The sequence below is a fragment of the Astyanax mexicanus genome, chromosome 10 (assembly GCF_023375975.1).
Source record: "Astyanax mexicanus isolate ESR-SI-001 chromosome 10, AstMex3_surface, whole genome shotgun sequence".
NCBI lineage: Eukaryota > Metazoa > Chordata > Actinopteri > Characiformes > Acestrorhamphidae > Astyanax > Astyanax mexicanus.
Genome location: NC_064417.1, coordinates 15,093,789 through 15,120,472, shown reverse-complemented (window position 1 = coordinate 15,120,472; position 26,684 = coordinate 15,093,789). Strand labels below are relative to the sequence as shown.

The window sequence follows — 26,684 nt, the reverse complement described above, 5'->3', positions numbered from 1 at the left end:
CAACTTAACTAGATAAGGCAAAGTTCGTGAACAAACTTTAAGTTGGCTTGGAAAAGTACGCTAATGACGTTGAAAAGTTAAAATGGTTGCTAAGTGGTTGCTAGGCAGTTGTGATCATTTCTTAAGTGGTTGCTAAGCGTTTGCTAGGCAGTTGCTAACGTTTTCCAGGTAGTTGCTAGGCAGTTGCTATCATTTCTAAAGTGGTTGCTAGGCAGTTGCTAACGTTTTCCTAGTGGTTGCTAAGGTGTTGCTAAGTGGTTGCTAGGCAGTTGCTATCATTTCTGAAGTGGTTGCTAGGCAGTTGCTAACGTTTTCCTAGTGGTTGCTAAGGTGTTGCTAAGTGGTTGCGAGGCAGTTGCTAATGTTTTCCAAGTGGTTGCTAGGCAGTTGCTAACGTTTTCCAAGTGGTTGCTAAGTGGTTGCTAGGCAGTTGCTTTCATTTCTAAAGTGGTTGTTAAGCTGTTGCTAGGCAGTTTCTAACGTTTTCCTGGTGGTTGCTAAAGTGTTGCTAACTGGTTACTAGGCAGTTGCTATAATTTCTAAAGTGATTGCTAAGTGTTTGCTAGGCAGTTGCTAACGTTTTCCAGGTGGTTGCTAAGGTGTTGCTAAGTGGTTGCTAGGCAGTTGCTAACGTTTTCCAGGTGGTTGCTAAGCAGTTAATAGGTGGTTGCTTACATTTCTAAAGTGGTTGCTAAGCGGTTGCTAGGCAGTTGCTAACATATTTGCTAACATATTCCACATGGTTGCTAAGTGGTTGCTAGGCAGTTGCTAACATTTTCCAGGTGGTTGCTAGGCAGTTGCTATCATTTCTAAAGTGGTTGCTAGGCAGTTGCTAACGTTTTCCTATTGGTTGCTAAGGTGTTGCTAAGTGGTTGCTAGGCAGTTGCTATCATTTCTGAAGTGTTTGCTAAGTGGTTGCTAGGCAGTTGCTAACGTTTTCCTAGTGGTTGCTAAGGTGTTGCTAAGTGGTTGCTAGGCAGTTGCTATCGTTTCTAAAGTGGTTGCTAAGTGGTTGCTAGGCAGTTGCTAATGTTTTCCAGGTGGTTGCTAGGCAGTTGCTAACGTTTTCCAAGTGGTTGCTAAGTGGTTGCTAGGCAGTTGTGATCATTTCTAAAGTGGTTGCTAAGCGTTTGCTAGGCAGTTGCTAATGTTTTCCAGGTAGTTGCTAAGCAGTTGCTATCATTTCTAAAGTGGTTGCTAGGCAGTTGCTAATGTTTTCCTAGTGGTTGCTAAGGTGTTGCTAAGTGGTTGCTCGGCAGTTTCTATCATTTTTAAAGTGGTTGCTAGGCAGTTGCTAACGTTTTCCTAGTGGTTGCTAAGGTGTTGCTAAGTGGTTGCTAGGCAGTTGCTAACGTTTTCCAAGTGGTTGCTAAGTGGTTGCTAGGCAGGTGCTTTCATTTCTAAAGTGGTTGCTAAGCTGTTGCTAGGCAGATTCTAACGTTTTCCTGGTGGTTGCTAAAGTGTTGCTAACTGGTTACTAGGCAGTTGCTATAATTTCTTAAGTGTTTGCTAAGTGTTTGCTAGGCAGTTGCTAACGTTTTCCAGGTGGTTGCTAAGGTGTTGCTAAGTGGTTGCTAGGCAGTTGCTAACGTTTTCCAGGTGGTTGCTAAGTGGTTGCTAGGCAGTTGGTAACATTTTCCAGGTGGTTGCTAGGCAGTTGCTATCATTTCTAAAGTGGTTGCTAGGCAGTTGCTAACGTTTTCCAGGTGGTTGCTAAGCAGTTAATAGGTGGTTGCTTACATTTCTAAAGTGGTTGCTAAGCGGTTGCTAGGCAGTTGCTAACATATTCCACATGGTTGCTAAGTGGTTGCTAGGCAGTTGGTAACATTTTCCAGGTGGTTGCTAGGCAGTTGCTATCATTTCTAAAGTGGTTGCTAGGCAGTTGCTAACGTTTTCCTATTGGTTGCTAAGGTGTTGCTAAGTGGTTGCTAGGCAGTTGCTATCATTTCTGAAGTGTTTGCTAAGTGGTGGCTAGGCAGTTGCTAACGTTTTCCTAGTGGTTGCTAAGGTGTTGCTAAGTGGTTGCTAGGCAGTTGCTATCGTTTCTAAAGTGGTTGCTAAGTGGTTGCTAGGCAGTTGTGATCATTTCTAAAGTGGTTGCTAAGCGTTTGCTAGGCAGTTGCTAATGTTTTCCAGGTGGTTGCTAGGCAGTTGCTAACGTTTTCCAAGTGGTTGCTAAGTGGTTGCTAGGCAGTTGTGATCATTTCTAAAGTGGTTGCTAAGCGTTTGCTAGGCAGTTGCTAACGTTTTCCAGGTAGTTGCTAGGCAGTTGCTATCATTTCTAAAGTGGTTGCTAGGCAGTTGCTAACGTTTTCCTAGTGGTTGCTAAGGTGTTGCTAAGTGGTTGCTAGGCAGTTGCTATCATTTCTAAAGTGGTTGCTAGGCAGTTGCTAATGTTTTCCTAGTGTTTGCTAAGGTGTTGCTAAGTGGTTGCTAGGCAGTTGCTATCGTTAATAAAGTGGTTGCTAAGTGGTTGCTAGGCAGTTGCTAACGTTTTCCAAGTGGTTGCTAAGTGGTTGCTAGGCAGTTGCTTTCATTTCTAAAGTGGTTGCTAAGTGGTTGCTAGGCAGTTGCTATAATTTCTAAAGTGTTTGCTAAGTGTTTGCTAGGCAGTTGCTAACGCTTTCCAGGTGGTTGCTAAGGTGTTGCTAAGTGGTTGCTAGGCAGTTGTTAACGTTTTCCAGGTGGTTGCTAAGCAGTTAATAGGTGGTTGCTTACATTTCTAAAGTGGTTGCTAAGCGGTTGCTAGGCAGTTGCTAACATATTCCACATGGTTGCTAAGTGGTTGCTAGGCAGTTGCTAACATTTCCAGGTGGTTGCTAGGCAGTTGCTATAATTTCTAAAGTGGTTGCTAGGCAGTTGCTAACGTTTTCCTATTGGTTGCTAAGGTGTTGCTAAGTGGTTGCTAGGCAGTTGCTATCATTTCTGAAGTGTTTGCTAAGTGGTTGCTAGGAAGTTGCTAACGTTTTCCTACTGGTTGCTAAGGTGTTGCTAAGTGGTTGCTAGGCAGTTGCTAATGTTTTCCAGGTGGTTGCTAGGCAGTTGCTAACGTTTTCCAAGTGCTTGCTAAGTGGTTGCTAGGCAGTTGCTTTCATTTCTAAAGTGGTTGCTAAGTGGTTGCTAGGCAGTTGCTTTCATTTCTAAAGTGGTTGCTAAGCTGTTGCTAGGCAGTTTCTAACATTTTCCTGGTGGTTGCTAAGGTGTTGCTAACTGGTTGCTAGGCAGTTGCTATCATTTCTAAAGTGGTTGCTAGGCAGTTGCTAACGTTTTCCTATTGGTTGCTAAGGTGTTGCTAAGTGGTTGCTAGGCAGTTGCTATCATTTCTGAAGTGTTTGCTAAGTGGTGGCTAGGCAGTTGCTAACGTTTTCCTAGTGGTTGCTAAGGTGTTGCTAAGTGGTTGCTAGGCAGTTGCTATCGTTTCTAAAGTGGTTGCTAAGTGGTTGCTAGGCAGTTGTGATCATTTCTAAAGTGGTTGCTAAGCGTTTGCTAGGCAGTTGCTAATGTTTTCCAGGTGGTTGCTAGGCAGTTGCTAACGTTTTCCAAGTGGTTGCTAAGTGGTTGCTAGGCAGTTGTGATCATTTCTAAAGTGGTTGCTAAGCGTTTGCTAGGCAGTTGCTAATGTTTTCCAGGTAGTTGCTAGGCAGTTGCTATCATTTCTAAAGTGGTTGCTAGGCAGTTGCTAACGTTTTCCTAGTGGTTGCTAAGGTGTTGCTAAGTGGTTGCTAGGCAGTTGCTATCGTTAATAAAGTGGTTGCTAAGTGGTTGCTAGGCAGTTGCTAACGTTTTCCAAGTGGTTGCTAAGTGGTTGCTAGGCAGTTGCTTTCATTTCTAAAGTGGTTGCTAAGTGTTTGCTAGGCAGTTGCTATAATTTCTAAAGTGTTTGCTAAGTGTTTGCTAGGCAGTTGCTAACGTTTTCCAGGTGGTTGCTAAGGTGTTGCTAAGTGGTTGCTAGGCAGTTGTTAACGTTTTCCAGGTGGTTGCTAAGCAGTTAATAGGTGGTTGCTTACATTTCTAAAGTGGTTGCTAAGCGGTTGCTAGGCAGTTGCTAACATATTCCACATGGTTGCTAAGTGGTTGCTAGGCAGTTGCTAACATTTCCAGGTGGTTGCTAGGCAGTTGCTATCATTTCTAAAGTGGTTGCTAGGCAGTTGCTAACGTTTTCCTATTGGTTGCTAAGGTGTTGCTAAGTGGTTGCTAGGCAGTTGCTATCATTTCTGAAGTGTTTGCTAAGTGGTTGCTAGGCAGTTGCTAACGTTTTCCTACTGGTTGCTAAGGTGTTGCTAAGTGGTTGCTAGGCAGTTGCTAATGTTTTCCAGGTGGTTGCTAGGCAGTTGCTAACGTTTTCCAAGTGCTTGCTAAGTGGTTGCTAGGCAGTTAAAGTGTTTGCTAAGTGGTTGCTAGGCAGTTGCTTTCATTTCTAAAGTGGTTGCTAAGCTGTTGCTAGGCAGTTTCTAACATTTTCCTGGTGGTTGCTAAGGTGTTGCTAACTGGTTGCTAGGCAGTTGCTATAATTTCTAAAGTGGTTGCTAAGTGGTTGCTAGGCAGTTGCTAACGTTTTCCAGGTGGTTGCTAAGGTGTTGCTAAGTGGTTGCTAGGCAGTTGCTAACGTTTTCCAGGTGGTTGCTAAGGTGGTTGCTAAGCAGTTAATAGGTGGTTGCTGAGCCCTGGCTGGGGTGCCGGGGTGTCCAAACTTTTGACTGATAGCTGCTCCATACAGCAGCTCCTCCATACACTCACAGTACTGGAGGAGCAGGGGAGAGAAGGGGTTCCGTGCGCAGAGCTGCTTGTGTGCGAGTTAGAACTCTGGGCCCCCCATTCATTTCTATGGGGAAACTTCGTACGACATTTGTACGAAATCCGTACGACGTATCGTTTCGTAAAGCATATTTTCGGAAAGAACGCGGTAAGTTTTATAGGTCATTCGAATTTCAGCTTCATATCTTAAAAATTGTGACGTTCACGGCCGTTCAAAATTCTCCTAGTTCATTGTCTATGGGAAAAAGGGCGTACGTTTACGAAGTTTTTACGAAAATCGTACGATGTATCGCTCCAAAAAGCACAAGCACACCCCGCGGCTATAAGTTCTACCATCGTGTGAAGTTTCGTGGTTCTAGCTCGAAAGCTCTAGGAGGAGTAGTTGTTTATAAAACATGGCGAGAATAATAATAATAACTAGAAAAGGCAAAGTTCGTGAACGAACTTTAAGTTGGCTTGGAAAACAGCGCTAATAACGTTGAAAAGTTAAAATGGTTGTTAAGCTGTTTCTGTCTGAAGAGTCGTTGCTATGCTGTTAACTTTTGGCTAAAAGCTAATACCAAAAACGCTGTGATCTAAAAACGTTTGGTTAAACGCTTAAATCTAAAAACATTTGGTTAAACGCTGAAATCTAAAAACTTTTGGTTAATTGCTTACATTTAGAAATGTTTGGTAAAATGCTGAAATCTAAAAACTTTTGGTTAAACACTGAAATCTTAAAACATTTGTTTAAATGCTGAAATCTAAAAACTTTTGGTTAAACGCTGAAATCTTAAAACGTTTGTTTATATGTTGAAATCTAGAAACTTTTGGTTAAATGCTGAAATCTAAAAACTTTTGGTTACATGCTGAAATCTAAAAACTTTCCAGGTGGTTGCTTAGGTGTTGCTATAGTATCTGGGGTGGTTGCTGAGGTGTTGCTAGGTGGTTGCTAAGGTGTTGCTATGGTATCCAGGGTGGTTGCTAAGGTGTTGCTAGGTGGCTGCTAAGGTGTTGCTATGGTATCCAGGGTGGTTGCTAAGGTGTTGCTAGGTGGTTGCTAAGGTGTTGCTATGGTATCCAGGGAGGTTGCTAATGTGTTGCTAGGTGGTTGCTAATGTGTTGCTATGGTTTCTGGGGTGGTTGCTAAGGTGTTGCTAGGTGGTTGCTAAGGTGTTGCTATGGTATCCGGGGTGGTTAATAAGGTGTTGCTAGGTGATTGCTAGGTGGTTGCTAAGGAGTTGCTAGGCGGTTGCTAAGGTGTTGCTATGGTTTCTGGGGTGGTTGCTAAGGTGTTGCTAAGTGGTTGCTAGGCAGTTGCTATCATTCCTAAAGTGGTTGCTAAGTGGTTGCTAGGCAGTTGCTAACATTTTTCACGTGGTTGCTAGGCCTTGCTGTCATTTCTAAAGTGGTTGCTAAGCTGTTGCTAGGCAGTTGCTAACGTTTTCCAGGTGGTTGCTAAGGTGTTGCTAACTGGTTGCTAGGCAGTTGCTATAATTTCTAAAGTGGTTGCTAAGTGATTGCTAGGCAGTTGCCAACGTTTTCCAGGTGGTTGCTAAGGTGTTGCTAACTGGTTGTGGTGTGGGTTGTAGAGTGTGTGTGGTGTTGAGTTTGTGTGGTGTGGGGCGTGTGTGGTGTGTGGAGTGCGTGGTGTGGCTAAGGTGTTGCTAACTGGTTGTGGTGTGGGCTGTAGAGTGTGTGTGGTGTGGAGTGTGTTGGGTGTGGAGTTTGTGGGGTGTGTAGAGTGCGTGGTGTGGTGTGGGGTGTATGTGGGGTGTGCTGTGGAGTGTGTGTGTGTGGTATGGAGTGTGTGGAGTGTGGGGTGTGTCAGGTGTGGAGTGTGTGGTGTGGGGTAGGTGTGGTGTGAACTGTGTGTGGTATGTGTGGGGTGGAGTATGTATGGTGTGGGGTGTATGTGGTGTGGAGTGTGTGGTGTATGTGTGGTGGAGTGTGGGGTGTGTGTGGTGTGAACTGTGTGTGGTATGTGTGGGGTGGAGTGTGTATGGTGTGGGGTATGTGAGCTGTGGAGTGTGTGTGTGGTATGGAGAGTGTGGGGTATGTGTGGTGTGGGGTGTGAAGTGTGTGGTATGTGTGGGGTGGAGTGTGTGTGGTGTGGGGTATGTGAGCTGTGGAGTGTGTGCGTGGTATGGAGAGTGTGGGGTATGTGTGGTGTGGGGTGTGAAGTATGTGTGGGGTGGGGTATATGAGCTGTGGAGTGTGTGTGTGGTATGGAGTGTGTGGGGTGTGGGGTATGTGTGGTGTGGCGTGTGTGGTGTGAAGTGTGTGTGGTATGTGTGGGGTGGAGTGTGTGTGGTGTGGGGTGTGTGAGCTGTGGAGTGTGTGTGTGTTTTAAAGTGTGTGTGGTGTGGGGTATGAATTGTGTGTGGGGTGGAGTGTGTGTGGTGTGGGCTATGTGAGCTGTGGTGGTTTAAAGTGTGTGGTTTAAAGTGTGGTGTGGGGTTTGTGTGGTGTGGAGTGTTTGTGGTGTTGGGTATGTGTGGTTTGAAGTGTGTGTGGTGTGGGGTATGTGTGGTTTGAAGTGTTTGTGGTGTGGGGTTTGTGTGGTTTGAAGTGTGTGTGGTGTGCGGTTTGTGTGGTGTGGAGTGTGTGTGGTGTGGGGTATGTGTGGTTTGAAGTGTGTGTGGTGTGGGGTGTGTGCGGTGTGGGGTGTGAAGTGTGTGTGGTATGTGTGGGGTGGAGTGTGTGTGGTGTGGGGTATGTGAGCTGTGGAGTTTGTGTGTGGTTTAAAGTGTGTGTGGTGTGGGGTTTGTGTGGTGTGGAGTGTGTGTGTGGTATGTGTGTGGTGTGGGGTATGTGTGGTTTAAAGTGTGTGGTGTGGGGTATGTGTGATGTGGAGTGTGTGTGGTATGTGTGGTTTGAAGTGTGTGTGGTGTGGTGTATGTGTGGTGTGGAGTGTGTGGGGTGGAGTGTGTTTGGTGTGAGGTATGTGTGGTGTGGAATGTGTGTAGGGTGTGGTGTGGACTGTGTGTGGTGTGAGGTGTGTGGTGTGTAGAGTGTATGTGGTGTGGGCTGTGGAGTTTGTGTGGTGTGGAGTGAGTGTGGGGAGTGGACTGTGTGTTGTGTGGTGAGTGTGTGGAGTGTGTGTGGTGTGGGGTGTGAAGTGTGTGGTGTGGGGTATGTGTGGTTTGAAGTGTGTGTGGTGTGGGGTATGTGTGATGTGGAGTGTATGTGGTGTGGGGTATGTGTAATGTGGAGTGTGTGTGGTGTGGGGTGTGAAGTGTGTGGTGTGGCGTATGTGTGGTTTGAAGTGTGTGTGGTGTGGGGTATGTGTAATGTGGAGTGTATGTGGTGTGGGGTATGTGTGGTTTGAAGTGTGTGTGGTGTGGTGTATGTGTGGTGTGGTGTGGGGTATGTGTGGTTGGGTAGTAAAGTGTGTGTCGTGTGCGTGCGTGTAGTGTGGTGTGTGTGTAGTGTGGTATTGGTTCTGGTGTGGGTTGTGTTCAGCAGTCTCTTCTCCATACAGATACAGTACTGAGGAGCAGGGCAGAGAGGGGGGCCGTGCGCAGGATCGGCTGGTGTGTGTGAGATGGCCAACATTCCGCCCATTCATTCCTATGGGGAAAGTTCGTACGATAATTTTACGAAAACCGTAAATCGTATCGGTGAGATCAGCATATCGTCTGAAACGTCTCTGCAAGTTCTGTATGTCTTGAGAATTTCGTGGTTCTAGCTCGAAAATTGTGACTTTTAGAGCCGTTTGAAAAAAGTGTGAATGGAAGTCTATGGGAAAAAATCTGACTTTGGCGGACCACCGATCGGACCCTGGTGGTCCGATCACTTAGAAAAGCACAAGCACACCCCGCGGCAATAGGTTCTATCATCTTGTGAAGTTTGGTGGTTCTAGCTTGAAAACTGTAGGAGGAGAAACTGTTTATAAAAAGTTTATAGAATAATAATAATAATAATAAGATTACGAAGAACAGTAAGTTGGCTTTTCCAAGCCAACTTAACTAGAAAAGGAAAGTTCGATAACGAACTTTAAGTTGGCTTGGAAAAGTACGTTAATAACGTTGAATAGTTAAAATGGTTGCTAAGATATTTCTGTCTAAAGCGTGTGAAGAGTGGTTGCTATGCTGTTGACTTTCGGCTAAATGTTGAAGTCCAAAAAGTTTTGGCTAACATGGTGAAAAGCTTATAATTATCTTATAAAGTAAAGTGTTGCTAAGTGGTTGCTAGGTAGTTGCTAGGCAGTTGCTAATGTAGTCCACATCGTTGCTTAGTGTTTGCTAATTGGTTGCTAGGCAGTTGCGAACATATTCCAGGTGGTTGCTAAGCTGTTGTCAACTTGTTGCTAGGCAATTCCTAACGTATTCCAAATGGTTTTTAAGCGGTTATTAGGCAGTTTCTAATATTTTCCAGGTGGTTGCTAACTGGTTGCTATGGTATCTGGGGTGGTTGCTAAGGTGTTGCTAGGTGGTTGCTAAGGTGTTGCTATGGCATCTGGGGTGGTTGCTAAGGTGTTGCTAGGTGGTTGCTAGAGGGTTGTTAGGTGGTTGCTAAGGTGTTGCTATGGGATCCGGGGTGGTTGCTAAGGTGTTGCTATGGTATCCGGGTTGGTTGCTAAGGTGTTGCTAGGTGGTTGCTAAGGTGTTGCTATGGTATCCAGGGTGGTTGCTAAGGTGTTGCTAGGTGGTTGCTAGGGTGTTGCTAGGCGGTTGCTATGGTATCCAGGGTGGTTGCTAAGGTGTTGCTAGGTGGTTGCTAAGGTGTTGCTAGGTGGTTGCTATGGTGTTGCTATGGTATCCGGGGTGGTTGCTAAGGTGTTGCTAGGTGGTTGCTAAGGTGTTGCTATGGTATCCTGGGTGGTTGCTAAGGTGTTGCTAGGTGGTTGCTAGGCAGTTGCTAAGGTGTTGCTATGGTATCCTGGGTGGTTGCTAAGGTGTTTCTAGGTGGTTGCTAAGGTGTTGCTATGGTATCCGGGGTGGTTGCTAAGGTGTTGCTAGGTGGTTGCTAGGCGGTTGATTAGGTGTTGCTATGGTATCCGGGGTGGTTGCTATGGTGTTTCTAAGTGGTTGCTAAGGTGTTGCTAGGTGGTTGCTAAGGTGTTGCTATGGTATCCAGGGTGGTTGCTAAGGTGTTGCTAGGTGGTTGCTAAGGTGTTGCTATGGTATCCTGGGTGGTTGCTAAGGTATTGCTAGGTGGTTGCTAGGCAGTTGCTAAGGTGTTGCTATGGTATCCTGGGTGGTTGCTAAGGTGTTTCTAGGTGGTTGCTAAGGTGTTGCTATGGTATCCAGGGTGGTTGCTAAGGTGTTGCTAGGTGGTTGCTAAGGTGTTGCTATGGTATCCTGGGTGGTTGCTAAGGTATTGCTAGGTGGTTGCTAGGCAGTTGCTAAGGTGTTGCTATGGTATCCTGGGTGGTTGCTAAGGTGTTGCTAGGTGGTTGCTAAGGTGTTGCTATGGTATCCAGGGTGGTTGCTAAGGTGTTGCTAGGTGGTTGCTAGGGTGTTGCTAGGTGGTTGCTAAGGTGTTGCTAGGTGGTTGCTAAGGTGTTGCTATGGTATCCAGGGTGGTTGCTAAGGTGTTGCTAGGTGGTTGCTAAGGTGTTGCTAGGTGGTTGCTAAGGTGTTGCTATGGTATCCGGGGTGGTTGCTAAGGTGTTGCTAGGTGGTTGCAAGGTGGTTGCTAAGGTGTTGCTAGGTGGTTGCTAGGGTGTTGCTAGGTGGTTGCTAAGGTTTTGCTAGGTGGTTGCTAAGGTGTTGCTATGGTATCCAGGGTGGTTGCTAAGGTGTTGCTAGGTGGTTGCTATGGTGTTGCTATGGTATCCGGGGTGGTTGCTAAGGTGTTGCTAGGTGGTTGCTAAGGTGTTGCTAGGCGGTTGCTAAGGTGTTGCTATGGTGTCTGGGGTGGTTGCTAAGGTGTTGCTAGGTGGTTGCTAAGATGTTGCTATGGTATCTGGGGTGGTTGCTAAGGTGTTGCTAGCTGTATCTAACTGGTCGCTAGGCAGTTGCTACCATTTCTAAAGTGGTTGCTAAGCAGTTGCTAGGCAGTTGCTAACGTTTTCCAGGTGGTTGCTAAGGTGTTGCTATCTGGTTGCTAGGCAGTTGCTAATGTATTACACATGGTTGCTAAGTGGTTGCTAGGCAGTTGCTAATGTTTTCCAGGTGGTTGCTAAGGTGTATCTAACTGGTTGCTAGGCAGTAGTAGATAAAAAGAAAGAGTGTTAAATGTAGAAGTACAGAAAAAGGGAGAGCCTGAAATAGAGAAGTAGAGAGAAAATCAGCGTGAGAAGTAGAGAAAGAACACCCGAGAATGTGAGAAAAAGAGTGACAAGTAGAGAGAAATATTGAGCGAGAGAATTAGGGAAAAAGAGAGATCGAGAAATAAAGAAGTAGAGAAAGAAAGAGGATGTAGTAGAGAGATAGAAAGAGAAAGCAAGACAGAAAAGTACAGTGAAAGAGAAGTAGAGAGAGAGTAAGAGAGAAATAGAGAAATAGAAAAGTAGAAAGAAAGAGACATAGAAAAGTAAAGAGAGTGACAAAGAGAGAGTGAGAAATAGAGAAGTAGAGAGAGAGTGAGAAAGAGAGAGTGAGAAATAGAGAAGAGAGCAAAAGAGAGTGAGAAATAGAGAAGCAGAGAGAGAGTGAGAAATAGAGAAGTAGAGAGAGAGTGAGAAAGAGAGAGTGAGAAATAGAGACGTAGAGAGAGAGTGAGAAAGAGAGTGAGAAATAGAGAAGTAGAGAGAGAGTGAGAAATAGAGACGTAGAGAGAGTGAGAAATATAGAAGTAGAGAGAGAGTGAGAAAGAGAGTGAGAAATAGAGACGTAGAGAGAGAGTGAGAAATAGAGACGTAGAGAGAGAGTGAGAAAGAGAGTGAGAAATAGAGACGTAGAGAGAGAGTGAGAAAGAGAGTGAGAAATAGAGACCTAGAGAGAGAGTGAGAAATAGAGTGAGAAATAGAGACGTAGAGAGAGAGTGAGAAAGAGAGTGAGAAATAGAGGAGTAGAGAGCAAAAGAGAGTGAGAAATAGAGAAGTAGAGAGCAAAAGAGAGAGTGAGAAGTAGAGAAGTAGAGAGCAAAAGAAAGAGTGAGAAATATAGAAATAGAGAGAGAGTGGGAAAGAGAGTGAGAATTAGAGAAGTAGAGAGCGAAAGAGAGAGTGAGAAAGAGAGAGTGGTTGCTAAGCAGTTAATAGGTGGTTGCAAAGCCCTGGCTGGGGTGCCGGGGTGTCCAAACTTTTGACTGATAGCTGCTCCATACAGCAGCTCCTCCATACACTCACAGTACTGGAGGAGCAGGGGAGAGAAGGGGTTCCGTGCGCAGAGCTGCTCGTGTGCGAGATGGAACTCTGGGCCCCCCATTCATTTCTATGGGAAAACTTCGTACGAAAATTGTACGAAAACCGTACGTCGTATCGCTTCGCAACCTGCTATTAATTTAAAGATCTCGGTAAGATCTATAAGCTCGCCAAATTTGGTCTTCGTATCTCAAAAATTGTGGCGGTTACGGACGTTTAAAATTTCGCCCCATTCATTCCTATGGGGAAAAAATGAGTACGTTTACGAAGTTTTTACGAAAACCGTACGATAAATCGCTCCAAAAAGCACAAGCACGCTAAGTTGGCATAGGTCCTACGATCCGTGAAAGTTTCGTGATTCTACGTTGAAAGCTCTAGGAGGAGTAGCGTACAGAAAAAAAGGCGTAAGAATAATAATAATAACTAGAAAAGGTAAAGTTCGTGAACGAACTTTAAGTTGGCTTGGAAAAGAACGCTAATAACGTTAAAAAGTTAAAATGGTTGCTAAACTTTTTCTGTCTGAAGAGTGTGAAGAGTCATTGATATGCTGTTAACGCTAAATGCTAAAAACGCTGAAATCTAAAAACATTTGGTTAAACGCTGAAATCTAAAAACATTTGGTTAAACGCTGAAATCTAAAAATGTTTGATTAAACGCTGAAATCTAAAAACGTTTGGTTAAAAGATGAAATCTAAAAACATTTGGTTAAACGCTGAAATCTAAAAACGTTTGATTAAATGCTGAAATCTAAAAACGTTTGGTTAAACGCTGAAATCTAAAAACGTTTGGTTAAACGCTGAAATCTAAAAACGCTGGTTTAAATGCTGAAATCGTAAAACTTTTGGTTAAACTTTTGATTGCTAATGTGTTGCTAGGCAGTTGCTATCATTTCTAAAAAGGTTGCTAAGCTGTTGCTAGGCAATTGCTAATGTTTTCCAGGTGGTTGCTAAGCTGTTGCTAACTGGTTGCTAGGCAATTGCTAACATATAACAGGTGGTTGCTAAGGTGTTGCTAGGTGGTTGCTAGGGTGTTGCTAGGTTGTTGCTATCATTTCTAAAGTGGTTGCTAAGTGGTTGCTATGCAGTTGCTATCGTTTTCCTAGTGGTTGTTAAGGTGTTGCTAAGTGGTTGCTAGGCAGTTGCTATCATTTCTAAAGTGGTTGCTAAGTGGTTGCTAGGCAGTTGCTATCGTTTTCCTAGTGGTTGTTAAGGTGTTGCTAAGTGGTTGCTAGGCAGTTGCTATCATTTCTAAAGTGGTTGCTAGGCAGTTGCTAACGTTTTCCCAATGGTTGTTAAGGTGTTGCTAAGTGGTTGCTAGGCAGTTGCTTTCATTTCTAAAGTAGTTGCTAAGTGGTTGCTAGGCAGTTGCTAACGTTTTCCAGGTGGTTGCTAAGTGGTTGCTAGGCAGTTGCTAACGTTTTCCAGGTGGTTGCTAGGCAGTTGCTAAGTGGTTGCTAGGCAGTTGCTAACGTTTTCCAAGTGGTTGCTAGGCAGTTGCTAAGTGGTTGCTAGGCAGTTGCTAACATTTTCCAGGTGGTTGCTAAGTGGTTGCTAGGTAGTTGCTAACATATTCCAGGTGGTTGCTAGGCAGCTGCTAAGTGGTTGCTAGGCAGTTGCTAATGTTTTCCAGGTGGTTGCTAAGTGGTTGCTAGGCAGTTGCTAACGTTTTCCAGGTGGTTGCTAGGCAGTTGCTATGTGGTTGCTAGGCAGTTGCTAACGTTTTCCAAGTGGTTGCTAGGCAGTTGCTAAGTGGTTGCTAGGCAGTTGCTAACGTTTTCCAGGTGGTTGCTAAGTGGTTGCTAGGCAGTTGCTAACGTTTTCCAGGTGGTTGCTAGGCAGTTGCTAAGTTGTTGCTAGGCAGTTGCTAACGTTTTCCAGGTGGTTGCTAGGCAGTTGCTAAGTTGTTGCTAGGCAGTTGCTAACGTTTTCCAGGTGGTTGCTAAGTGGTTGCTAGGCAGTTGCTAACGTATTCCAGGTGGTTGCTAGGCAGTTGCTAAGTGGTTGCTGGGCAGTTGCTAACGTTTTCCAGGTGGTTGCTCAGTGGTTGCTAGGCAGTTGCTAACGTTTTCCAGGTGGTTGCTAAGGTGTTGCTAAGTGGTTGCTAGGCAGTTGCTAACGTTTTCCAGGTGGTTGCTAAGGTGGCTGCTAAGCAGTTATTAGGTGGTTGCTAAGCCCTGGCTGGGGTGCCGGGGTGTCCAAACTTTTGACTGATAGCTGCTCCATACAGCAGCTCCTCCATACACTCACAGTACTGGAGGAGCAGGTGAGAGAAGGGGTTCCGTGCGCAGAGCTGCTCGTGTGTGAGATGGAACTCTGGGCCCCCCATTCATTTCTATGGGAAAACTTCGTACGACAATTGTACGAAAACCGTACGTCGTATCGCTTCGCAACCTGCTATTAATTTAAAGATCTCGGTAAGATCTATAAGCTCGCCAAATTTGGTCTTCGTATCTCAAAAATTGTGGCGGTTACGGACGTTTAAAATTTCGCCCCATTCATTCCTATGGGGAAAAAATGAGTACGTTTACGAAGTTTTTACGAAAACCGTACGATAAATCGCTCCAAAAAGCACAAGCACGCTAAGTTGGCATAGGTCCTACGATCCGTGAAAGTTTCGTGATTCTACGTTGAAAGCTCTAGGAGGAGTAGCGTACAGAAAAAAAGGCGTAAGAATAATAATAATAACTAGAAAAGGTAAAGTTCGTGAACGAACTTTAAGTTGGCTTGGAAAAGAACGCTAATAACGTTAAAAAGTTAAAATGGTTGCTAAACTTTTTCTGTCTGAAGAGTGTGAAGAGTCATTGATATGCTGTTAACGCTAAATGCTAAAAACGCTGAAATCTAAAAACATTTGGTTAAACGCTGAAATCTAAAAACATTTGGTTAAACGCTGAAATCTAAAAATGTTTGATTAAACGCTGAAATCTAAAAACGTTTGGTTAAAAGATGAAATCTAAAAACATTTGGTTAAACGCTGAAATCTAAAAACGTTTGATTAAATGCTGAAATCTAAAAACGTTTGGTTAAACGCTGAAATCTAAAAACGTTTGGTTAAACGCTGAAATCTAAAAACGCTGGTTTAAATGCTGAAATCGTAAAACTTTTGGTTAAACTTTTGATTGCTAATGTGTTGCTAGGCAGTTGCTATCATTTCTAAAAAGGTTGCTAAGCTGTTGCTAGGCAATTGCTAATGTTTTCCAGGTGGTTGCTAAGCTGTTGCTAACTGGTTGCTAGGCAATTGCTAACATATAACAGGTGGTTGCTAAGGTGTTGCTAGGTGGTTGCTAGGGTGTTGCTAGGTTGTTGCTATCATTTCTAAAGTGGTTGCTAAGTGGTTGCTATGCAGTTGCTATCGTTTTCCTAGTGGTTGTTAAGGTGTTGCTAAGTGGTTGCTAGGCAGTTGCTATCATTTCTAAAGTGGTTGCTAAGTGGTTGCTAGGCAGTTGCTATCGTTTTCCTAGTGGTTGTTAAGGTGTTGCTAAGTGGTTGCTAGGCAGTTGCTATCATTTCTAAAGTGGTTGCTAGGCAGTTGCTAACGTTTTCCCAATGGTTGTTAAGGTGTTGCTAAGTGGTTGCTAGGCAGTTGCTTTCATTTCTAAAGTAGTTGCTAAGTGGTTGCTAGGCAGTTGCTAACGTTTTCCAGGTGGTTGCTAAGTGGTTGCTAGGCAGTTGCTAACGTTTTCCAGGTGGTTGCTAGGCAGTTGCTAAGTGGTTGCTAGGCAGTTGCTAACGTTTTCCAAGTGGTTGCTAGGCAGTTGCTAAGTGGTTGCTAGGCAGTTGCTAACATTTTCCAGGTGGTTGCTAAGTGGTTGCTAGGTAGTTGCTAACATATTCCAGGTGGTTGCTAGGCAGCTGCTAAGTGGTTGCTAGGCAGTTGCTAATGTTTTCCAGGTGGTTGCTAAGTGGTTGCTAGGCAGTTGCTAACGTTTTCCAGGTGGTTGCTAGGCAGTTGCTAAGTGGTTGCTAGGCAGTTGCTAACGTTTTCCAAGTGGTTGCTAGGCAGTTGCTAAGTGGTTGCTAGGCAGTTGCTAACGTTTTCCAGGTGGTTGCTAAGTGGTTGCTAGGCAGTTGCTAACGTTTTCCAGGTGGTTGCTAGGCAGTTGCTAAGTTGTTGCTAGGCAGTTGCTAACGTTTTCCAGGTGGTTGCTAGGCAGTTGCTAAGTTGTTGCTAGGCAGTTGCTAACGTTTTCCAGGTGGTTGCTAAGTGGTTGCTAGGCAGTTGCTAACGTATTCCAGGTGGTTGCTAGGCAGTTGCTAAGTGGTTGCTAGGCAGTTGCTAACGTTTTCCAGGTGGTTGCTCAGTGGTTGCTAGGCAGTTGCTAACGTTTTCCAGGTGGTTGCTAAGGTGTTGCTAAGTGGTTGCTAGGCAGTTGCTAACGTTTTCCAGGTGGTTGCTAAGGTGGCTGCTAAGCAGTTATTAGGTGGTTGCTAAGCCCTGGCTGGGGTGCCGGGGTGTCCAAACTTTTGACTGATAGCTGCTCCATACAGCAGCTCCTCCATACACTCACAGTACTGGAGGAGCAGGTGAGAGAAGGGGTTCCGTGCGCAGAGCTGCTCGTGTGTGAGATGGAACTCTGGGCCCCCCATTCATTTCTATGGGAAAACTTCGTACGACAATTGTACGAAAACCGTACGTCGTATCATTTCGCAACCTACTATTAATTTAAAGATCTCGATAAGATCTATAAGCTTGCCGAATTTGGTGTTTGTATCTCAAAAATTGTGGCAGTTACGGACGTTTAAAATTTGGCCCCATTCATTCCTATGGGAAAAAAATGCGTACGTTTATGAAAGTTTTTACAAAAACCGTACGATATATCGCTTCAAAAAGCACAAGCAACCTGAACCGCTATAGGTACTACGATACTGTAAAATTTCGTGATTCTACGTCAAAAGCTGTAGGAGGAGATGCGTACAACAAAAAAAGCGCGGAATAATAATAATAATAATAATAATAACTAGAAAAGGTAAAGTTCGTGAACGAACTTTAAGTTGGCTTGGAAAAGAACGCTAATAACGTTAAAAAGTTAAAATGGTTGCTAAGCTTTTTCCGTCTGAAGAGTGTGAAGAGTCATTGACATGCTGTTAACTTTTGGCTAAACGCTAAATGCTAAAAACGCTGAAATCTAAAAACATTTGGTTAAACGCTGAAATCTAAAAACATTTGGTTAAACGCTGAAATCTAAAAACGTTTGATTAAACGCTGAAATCTAAAAACGTTTGGTTAAACGCTGAAATCTAAAAACATTTGGTTAAACGCTGAAATCTAAAAACGTTTGATTAAACGCTGAAATCTAAAAACGCTTGGTTAAACGCTGAAATCTAAAAACGCTTGTTTAAATGCTGAAATCGTAAAACTTTTGGTTAAACTTTTGATTGCTAATGTGTTGCTAGGCAGTTGCTATCATTTCTGAAAAGGTTGCTAAGCTGTTGCTAGGCAGTTGCTAATGTTTTCCAGGTGGTTGCTAAGCTATTGCTAACTGGTTGCTAGGCAATTGCTAACATATACCAGGTAGTTGCTAAGGTGTTGCTAGGTGGTTGCTAGGGTGTTGCTAGGTTGTTGCTAAGGTGTTGCTATGGTATCTGGGGTGGTTGCTAAGATGTTGCTACGTGGTTGCTAGGGTGTTGCTATGGTATCCGGGGTGGTTGCTAAGGTGTCGCTAGGTGGTTGCTAGGGTGTTGCTAGGTGGTTGCTAAGGTGTTGCTATGGTATCTGGGGTGGTTGCTAAGGTGTTTCTAAGTGGTTGCTAGGTGGTTGCTAAGGTGTTGCTATGGTATCCGGGGTGGTTGCTAAGATGTTGCTAGGTGGTTGCTAAGGTGTTTCTATGGTATCTGGGGTGGTTGCTAAGGTGTTTCTAGGTGGTTGCTAGGTGGTTGCTAAGGTGTTGCTATGGTATCCGGGGTGGTTTCTAAGATGTTGCTAGGTGGTTGCTAAGGTGTTGCTATGGTATCTGGGGTGGTTGCTAAGGTGTTGCTAGGTGGTTGCTAGGTGGTTGCTAAGTGGTTGCTAAGGTATTGCTAGGTGGTTGCTAAGGTGTTGCTATGGTAACCGCGGTGGTTGCTAAGGTGTTGCTAGGTGGTTGCTAGGTGGTTGCTAAGGTGTTGCTATGGTATCTGGGGTGGTTGCTAAGGTGTTGCTAGGTGGTTGTTAGGCAGTTGCTATCATTTCTAAAGTGGTTGCTAAGTGGTTGCTAGGCAGTTGCTAACGTTTTCCTAATGGTTGCTAAGGTGTTGGTAAGTGGTTGCTAGGCTGTTGCTATCATTTCTAAAGTGGTTGCTAGGCAGTTGCTATCGTTTCTAAGGTGGTTTGCTAAGTGGTTGCTAACGTTTTCCTAGTGGTTGTTAAGGTGTTGCTAAGTGGTTGCTAGGCAGTTGCTAACGTTTTCCAGGTGTTTGCTAAGTGGTTGCTAACTGGTTGCTAGGCAGTTGCTATAATTTCTAAAGTGGTTGCTAAGTGGTTGCTAGGCAGTTGCTAACGTTTTCCAGGTGGTTGCTAAGGTGTTGCTAAGTGGTTGCTAGGCAGTTGCTAACGTTTTCCATGTGGTTGCTAAGCAGTTAATAGGTGGTTGCTAAAACCTGGCTGGGGTGCCGGGGTGTCCAAACTTTTGACTGATAGCTGCTCCATACAGCAGCTCCTCCATACACTCACAGTACTGGAGGAGCAGGGGAGAGAAGGGGTTCCGTGCGCAGAGCTGCTCGTGTGTGAGATGGAACTCTGGGCCCCCCATTCATTTCTATGGGAAAACTTCGTACGACAATTGTACGAAAACCGTACGTCGTATCACTTCGCAACCTACTATTAATTTAAATATCTCGATAAGATCTATAAGCTCGCCGAATTTGGTGTTCGTATCTCAAAAATTGTGGCAGTTACGGACGTTTAAAATTTGGCCCCATTCATTCCTATGGGAAAAAAATGCGTACGTTTACGAAGTTTTTACGAAAACCGTACGATATATCGCTTCAAAAAGCACAAGCAACCTGAACCGCTATAGGTACTACGATACTGTAAAATTTCGTGATTCTACGTCAAAAGCTGTAGGAGGAGATGCGTACAACAAAAAAAGCGCGGAATAATAATAATAATAATAACTAGAAAAGGTAAAGTTCGTGAACGAACTTTAAGTTGGCTTGGAAAAGAACGCTAATAACGTTAAAAAGTTAAAATGGTTGCTAAGCTTTTTCTGTCTGAAGAGTGTGAAGAGTCATTGATATGCTGTTAACGCTAAATGCTAAAAACGCTGAAATCTAAAAACATTTGGTTAAACGCTGAAATCTAAAAACATTTGGTTAAACGCTGAAATCTAAAAATGTTTGATTAAACGCTGAAATCTAAAAACGTTTGGTTAAACGCTGAAATCTAAAAACATTTGGTTAAACGCTGAAATCTAAAAACGTTTGATTAAACGCTGAAATCTAAAAACATTTGGTTAAACGCTGAAATCTAAAAACGCTTGTTTAAATGCTGAAATCGTAAAACTTTTGGTTAAACTTTTGATTGCTAATGTGTTGCTAGGCGGTTGCTATCATTTCTGAAAAGGTTGCTAAGCTGTTGCTAGGCAATTGCTAATGTTTTCCAGGTGGTTGCTAAGCTGTTGCTAACTGGTTGCTAGCCAATTGCTAACATATAACAGGTGGTTGCTAAGGTGTTGCTAGGTGGTTGCTAGGGTGTTGCTAGGTTGTTGCTAAGGTGTTGCTATGGTATCTGGGGTGGTTGCTTAGATGTTGCTAGGTGGTTGCTAACGTGTTGCTAGGTGGTTGCTAAGGTGTTGCTATGGAATCCGGGGTGGTTGCTAAGGTGTTGGTAGGGTGTTGCTAGGTGGTTGCTAGGGTGTTGCTAGGTGGTTGCTATGGTATCTGGGGTGGTTGCTAAGGTGTTGCTAGGTGGTTGCTAGGGTGTTGCTATGATATCTGGGGTGGTTGCTAAGGTGTTGCTAGGTGGTTGCTAGGGTGTTGCTAGGTGGTTGCTAGGGTGTTGCTATGGTATCTGGGGTGGTTGCTAAGGTGTTGCTAGGTGGTTGCTAGGGTGTTGCAAGGTGGTTGCTAAGGTGTTGCTATGCGGTTGCTAAGGTGTTGCTATGGTATCCTGGGTGGTTGCTAAGGTGTTGCTAGGTGGTTGCTAGGTGGTTGCTAAGGTGTTGCTATGCGGTTGCTAAGGTGTTGCTATGGTACCTGGGGTGGTTGCTAAGGTGTTGCTAGGTGGTTGCTAGGGTGTTGCTATGATATCCGGGGTGGTTGCTAAGGTGGTTGCTAGGTGGTTTCTAAGGTGTTGCTAGGTGGTTGCTAAGGTGTTGCTATGGTATCTAGGGTGGTTGCTATGTGGTTGCTAAGGTGTTGCTATGCGGTTGCTAAGGTGTTTCTAAAGTGGTTACTAAGTGGTTGCTAGGCAGTTGCTAACGTTTTCCATGTGGTTGCTAAGTGGTTGCTTAGTGGTTGCTAAGCAGTTTCTATCATTTCTAAAGTGGTTGCTAAGTGGTTGCTAGGCAGTTGCTAACGTTTTCCATGTGGTTGCTAAGTGGTTGCTAGGCAGTTGCTTTAATTTCTAAAGTGGTTGCTAAGCTGTTGCTAGGCAGTTGCTAACGTTTTCCAGGTGGTTGCTTAGGTGTTGCTAAGTGGTTGCTAGGCAGTTGCTATCATTTCTAAAGTGGTTGCTAAGTGGTTGCTAGGCAGTTGCTAACGTTTTCCTAGTGGTTGCTAAGTTGTTGCTAGGTGGTTGCTATGCAGTTGATAACGTTTTCTAGGTGGTTGCTAAGGTGTTGCTAAGTGGTTGCTAGGCAGTTGCTAACGTTTTCCTAGTGGTTGTTAAGGTGTTGCTAAGTGGTTGCTAGGCAGTTGCTATCGTTTCTAAAGTGGTTGCTAAGTGGTTGCTAGGCAGTTGCCAACGTTTTCCAGGTGGTTGCTAAGTGGTTGCTAAGCTGTTGCTAGGCAGTTTCTAATGTTTTCCTGGTGGTTGCTAAGGTGTTGCCAACTGGTTGCTAGGCAGTTGCTATAATTTCTAAAGTTGTTGCTAACTGGTTGCTAGGCAATTGCTAACATATACCAGGTAGTTGCTAAGGTGTTGCTAGGTGGTTGCTAGGGTGTTGCTAGGTTGTTGCTAAGGTGTTGCTATGGTATCTGGGGTGGTTGCTAAGATGTTGCTACGTGGTTGCTAGGGTGTTGCTATGGTATCCGGGGTGGTTGCTAAGGTGTTGCTAGGTGGTTGCTAGGGTGTTGCTAGGTGGTTGCTAAGGTGTTGCTATGGTATCTGGGGTGGTTGCTAAGGTGTTTCTAAGTGGTTGCTAGGTGGTTGCTAAGGTGTTGCTATGGTATCTGGGGTGGTTGCTAAGATGTTGCTAGGTGGTTGCTAAGGTGTTTCTATGGTATCTGGGGTGGTTGCTAAGGTGTTTCTAGGTGGTTGCTAGGTGGTTGCTATGGTGTTGCTATGGTATCCGGGGTGGTTGCTAAGATGTTGCTAGGTGGTTGCTAAGGTGTTGCTATGGTATCTGGGGTGGTTGCTAAGGTGTTTCTAGGTGGTTGCTAGGTGGTTGCTAAGTGGTTGCTAGGTGGTTGCTAAGGTGTTGCTATGGTATCTGGGGTGGTTGCTAAGATGTTGCTAGGTGGTTGCTAAGGTGTTGCTATGCGGTTGCTAAGGTGTTGCTATGGTATCTGGGGTGGTTGCTACGGTGTTGCTAGGTGGTTGCTAAGGTGTTGCTATGGTATCTGGGGTGGTTGCTAAGGTGTTGCTAGGTGGTTGCTAGGTGGTTGCTAAGGTGTTGCTAGGTGGTTGCTAAGGTGTTGCAATGGTATCTGGGGTGGTTGCTAAGGTGTTGCTAGGTGGTTGCTAGGTGGTTGCTAAGTGGTTGCTAGGTGGTTGCTAAGGTATTGCTAGGTGGTTGCTAAGGTGTTGCTATGGTAACCGGGGTGGTTGCTAAGGTATTGCTAGGTGGTTGCTAGGTGGTTGCTAAGGTGTTGCTATGGTATCTGGGGTGGTTGCTAAGGTGTTGCTAGGTGGTTGTTAGGCAGTTGCTATCATTTCTAAAGTGGTTGGTAAGTGGTTGCTAAGTGGTTGCTAACGTTTTCCTAGTGGTTGTTAAGGTGTTGCTAAGTGGTTGCTAGGCAGTTGCTAACGTTTTCCAGGTGTTTGCTAAGTGGTTGCTAACTGGTTGCTAGGCAGTTGCTATAATTTCTAAAGTGGTTGCTAAGTTGTTGCTAAGTGGTTGCTAGGCAGTTACTAACGTTTTCCAAGTGGTTGCTAAGTGGTTGCTAGGCAGTTGCTAACGTTTTCCAGGTGGTTGCTAAGCAGTTAATAGGTGGTTGCTAAGCCCTGGCTGGGCTGCCGGGGTGTCCAAACTTTTGACTGATAGCTGCTCCATACAGCAGCTCCTCCATACACTCACAGTACTGGAGGAGCAGGGGAGAGAAGGGGTTCCGTGCGCAGAGCTGCTCGTGTGTGAGATGGAACTCTGGGCCCCCCATTCATTTCTATGGGAAAACTTTGTACGACAATTGTACGAAAACCGTACGTCGTATCACTTCGCAACCTCCTATTAATTTAAAGATCTCGATAAGATCTATAAGCTCGCCGAATTTGGTGTTCGTATCTCAAAAATTGTGGCAGTTACGGACGTTTAAAATTTGGCCCCATTCATTCCTATGGGAAAAAAATGCGTACGTTTACGAAGTTTTTACGAAAACCGTACGATATATCGCTTCAAAAAGCACAAGCAACCTGAACCGCTATAGGTACTACGATACTGTAAAATTTCGTGATTCTACGTCAAAAGCTGTAGGAGGAGATGCGTACAACAAAAAAAGCGCGGAATAATAATAATAATAATAATAATAATAACTAGAAAAGGCAAAGTTCGTGAACGAACTTTAAGTTGGCTTGGAAAAGAACGCTAATAACGTTAAAAAGTTAAAATGTTTGCTAAGCTGTTTCTGTCTGAAGAGTGTGAAGAGTCGTGGATATGCTGTTAACTTTTGGCTAAACGATAAATGCCAAAAACGCCGAAATCTAAAAATGTTTGGTTAAACGCTGATATCTAAAAACATTTGGTTAAACGCTGAAATCTAAAAACGTTTGGTTAAATGCTGAAATCTAAAGACGTTTAGTTAAACGCTGAAATCTAAAAACGTTTGTTTAAATGCTGAAATCGTAAAACTTTTGGTTAATCTTTTGATTGCCAATTTGATGCTAGGCAGTTGCTATCATTTCAGAAGTGGTTGCTAAGCTGTTGCTAGGCAGTTGCTAATGTTTTCCAGGTGGTTGCTAAGCTGTTGCTAACTGGTTGCTAGGCAGTTGCTAACATATTACAGGTGGTTGCTAAGGTGTTGCTAGGTGGTTGCTAGGTTGTTGCTAGGGTGTTGCTATGGTATGCAGGGTGGTTGCTAAGATGTTGCTAGGTGGTTGCTAGGTGGTTGATAACTTGTTGCTAGGTGGTTGCTAAGGTGTTGCTATGGTATCCGGGGTGGTTGCTAAGGTGTTGCTAGGTGGTTGCTAGGCAGTTGCTATCATTTCTAAAGTGGTTGCTAAGTGGTTGCTAGGCAGTTGCTAACGTTTTCCTAGTGGTTGTTAAGGTGTTGCTGAGTGGTTGCTAGGCAGTTGCTAACGTTTCCCAGGTGGTTGCTAAGTGGTTGCTATGCAGTTGCTAACGTTTTCCAGGTGGTTGCTAGGCAGTTGCTAAGTGGTTGCTAGGCAGTTGCTAACATTTTCCAGGTGGTTGCTAGGCAGTTGCTAAGTTGTTGCTAGGCAGTTGCTAACGTTTTCCAGGTGGTTGCTAAGTGGTTGCTAGGCAGTTGCTAACGTATTCCAGGTGGTTGCTAGGCAGTTGCTAAGTGGTTGCTAGGCAGTTGCTAACGTTTTCCAGGTGGTTGCTCAGTGGTTGCTAGGCAGTTGCTAACGTTTTCCAGGTGGTTGCTAAGTGGTTGCTAGGCAGTTGCTAACGTATTCCAGGTGGTTGCTAGGCAGTTGCTAAGTGGTTGCTAGGCAGTTGCTAACGTTTTCCAAGTGGTTGCTAGGCAGTTGCTAAGTGGTTGCTAGGCAGTTGCTAACGTTTTCCAGGTGGTTGCTAAGTGGTTGCTAGGCAGTTGCTAACGTTTTCCAGGTGGTTGCTAGGCAGTTGCTAAGTGGTTGCTAGGCAGTTGCTAACGTTTTCCAAGTGGTTGCTAGGCAGTTGCTAAGTGGTTGCTAGGCAGTTGCTAACGTTTTCCAGGTGGTTGCTAAGTGGTTGCTAGGCAGTTGCTAACGTTTTCCAGGTGGTTGCTAGGCAGTTGCTAAGTGGTTGCTAGGCAGTTGCTAATGTTTTCCAGGTGGTTGCTCAGTGGTTGCTAGGCAGTTGCTAACGTTTTCCAGGTGGTTGCTAAGTGGTTGCTAGGCAGTTGCTAACGTTTTCCAGGTGGTTGCTAGGCAGTTGCTAAGTGGTTGCTAGGCAGTTGCTAACGTTTTCCAAGTGGTTGCTAGGCAGTTGCTAAGTGGTTGCTAGGCAGTTGCTAACGTTTTCCCGGTGGTTGCTAAGTGGTTGCTAGGCAGTTGCTAACGTTTTCCAGGTGGTTGCTAGGCAGTTGCTAAGTGGTTGCTAGGCAGTTGCTAACGTTTTCCAAGTGGTTGCTAGGCAGTTGCTAAGTGGTTGCTAGGCAGTTGCTAAGTGGTTGCTAGGCAGTTGCTAACGTTTTCCAGGTGGTTGCTAAGGTGTTGCTAAGTGGTTGCTAGGCAGTTGCTAAGGTTTTCCAGGTGGTTGCTAAGGTGGTTGCTAAGCAGTTATTAGGTGGTTGCTAAGCCCTGGCTGGGGTGCCGGGGTGTCCAAACTTTTGACTGATAACTGCTCCATACAGCAGCTCCTCCATACACTCACAGTACTGGAGGAGCAGGGGAGAGAAGGGGTTCCGTGCGCAGAGCTGCTCGTGTGTGAGATGGAACTCTGGGCCCCCCATTCATTTCAATGGGAAAACTTCGTACGACATTTGTACGAAAACCGTACGACGTATCGTCGAAACGTTAAAATTTTCGGAAAGAACGCGGTAAGTTCTATAGACCGTCCGATTTTTGTCTTTGTATGTCAAAAATTGTTACCTACACAAACGTTCAAAGTTGTCCCCCATTCATTTCCTATGGGAAAAAAAAGCGTACGTTTACGAAGTTTTTACGAAAACCGTACGATGTATCGCTTAAAAAAGCACAAGCAACCTATTCGGGTATAGGTCCTACGATACTGCAAAATTTCGTGATTCTACGTCAAAAGCCCTAGGAGGAGATGCGTATAGAAATTTGAGCGCGGAATAATAATAATAATAATAATAATAATAATAATAAGAAGATTACGAAGAACAGTAAGTTGGCTTTTCCAAGCCAACTTAATAATAAGAAGAAGATTACGAAGAACAATAAGTTGGCTTTTCGAAGCCAACTTAATAATAATAAGAAGATTACGAAGAACAATAAGTTGGCTTTTCCAAGCCAACTTAATAATAATAAGAAGATTACGAAGAACAATAAGTTGGCTTTTCCAAGCCAAGTTAATAATAAGAAGATTATGAAGAACAAGAAGTTGGCTTTTCCAAGCCAACTTAATAATAATAACTAGAAAAGGCAAAGTTCGTGAACGAACTTTAAGCTGGCTTGGAAAAGTACGCTAATAACGTTGAAAAGTTAAAATGGTTGCTAAGTGGTTGCTAGGCAGTTGTGATCATTACTAAAGTGGTTGCTAAGCGTTTGCTAGGCAGTTGCTAACGTTTTCCAGGTGGTTGCTTAGGTGTTGCTAAGCAGTTGCTAGGCAGTTGCTAACGTATTCCACACGGTTGCTAAGCAGTTGCTAACGTTTTCCAAGTGGTGGCTAAAGTGTAGCTAACTGGTTGCTAGGCAGTTGCTATCATTTCTAAAGTGGTTGCTAAGCAGTTGCTAGGCAGTTGCTAACATATTCCACATGGTTGCTAAGTGGTTGCTAGGCAGTTGCTAACATTTTCCAGGTGGCTGATAAGATGTTGTTAAGTGGTTGCTAGGCAGTTGCTATAATTTCTAAAGTGGTTGCTAGGCAGTTGCTAACGTTTTCCTAGTGGTTGCTAAGGTGTTGCTAAGTGGTTGCTAGGCAGTTGCTATCATTACTAAAGTGGTTGCTAAGTGGTTGCTAGGCAGTTGCTAACGTTTTCCTAGTGATTGCTAAGGTGTTGCTAAGTGGTTGCTAGGCAGTTGCTATCGTTTCTAAAGTGGTTGCTAAGTGGTTTCTAGGCCGTTACTATCGTTTCTAAAGTGGTTGCTAAGCAGTTGCTAGGCAGTTGCTAACATATTCCACATGGTTGCTAAATGGTTGCTAGGCAGTTGCTAACATTTTCCAGGTGGTTGCTAAGATGTTGTTAAGTGGTTGCTAGGCAGTTGCTATAATTTCTAAAGTGGTTGCTAGGCAGTTGCTAACGTTTTCCTAGTGGTTGCTAAGGTGTTGCTAAGTGGTTGCTAGGCAGTTGCTATCATTACTAAAGTGGTTGCTAAGTGGTTGCTAGGCAGTTGCTAATGTTTTCCTAGTGGTTGCTAAGGTGTTGCTAAGTGGTTGCTAGGCAGTTGCTATCATTTCTAAAGTGGTTGCTAAGTGGTTGCTAGGCCGTTGGTATCGTTTCTAAAGTGGTTGCTAAGCAGTTGCTAGGCAGTTGCTAACATATTCCACATGGTTCCTAAGTGGTTGCTAGGCAGTTGCTAACATTTTCTAGGTGGTTGCTAAGATGTTGTT

The 26,684-nt window shown here is 44.3% G+C and overlaps 1 long non-coding RNA gene across 1 annotated transcript in view; it reads left to right on the top strand.

Moving 5' to 3' along the window:
- Positions 1-10,526: 10,526 nt before the first annotated feature.
- The window catches only part of LOC125804863 (uncharacterized), a 30,529-nt gene continuing 14,371 nt past the window's right edge, over positions 10,527-26,684 (top strand). Inside the window, exon 1 of the long non-coding RNA XR_007441084.1 lies at positions 10,527-10,664. This is a non-coding gene — a long non-coding RNA (uncharacterized LOC125804863). The remainder of the gene's footprint in view (positions 10,665-26,684) is intronic.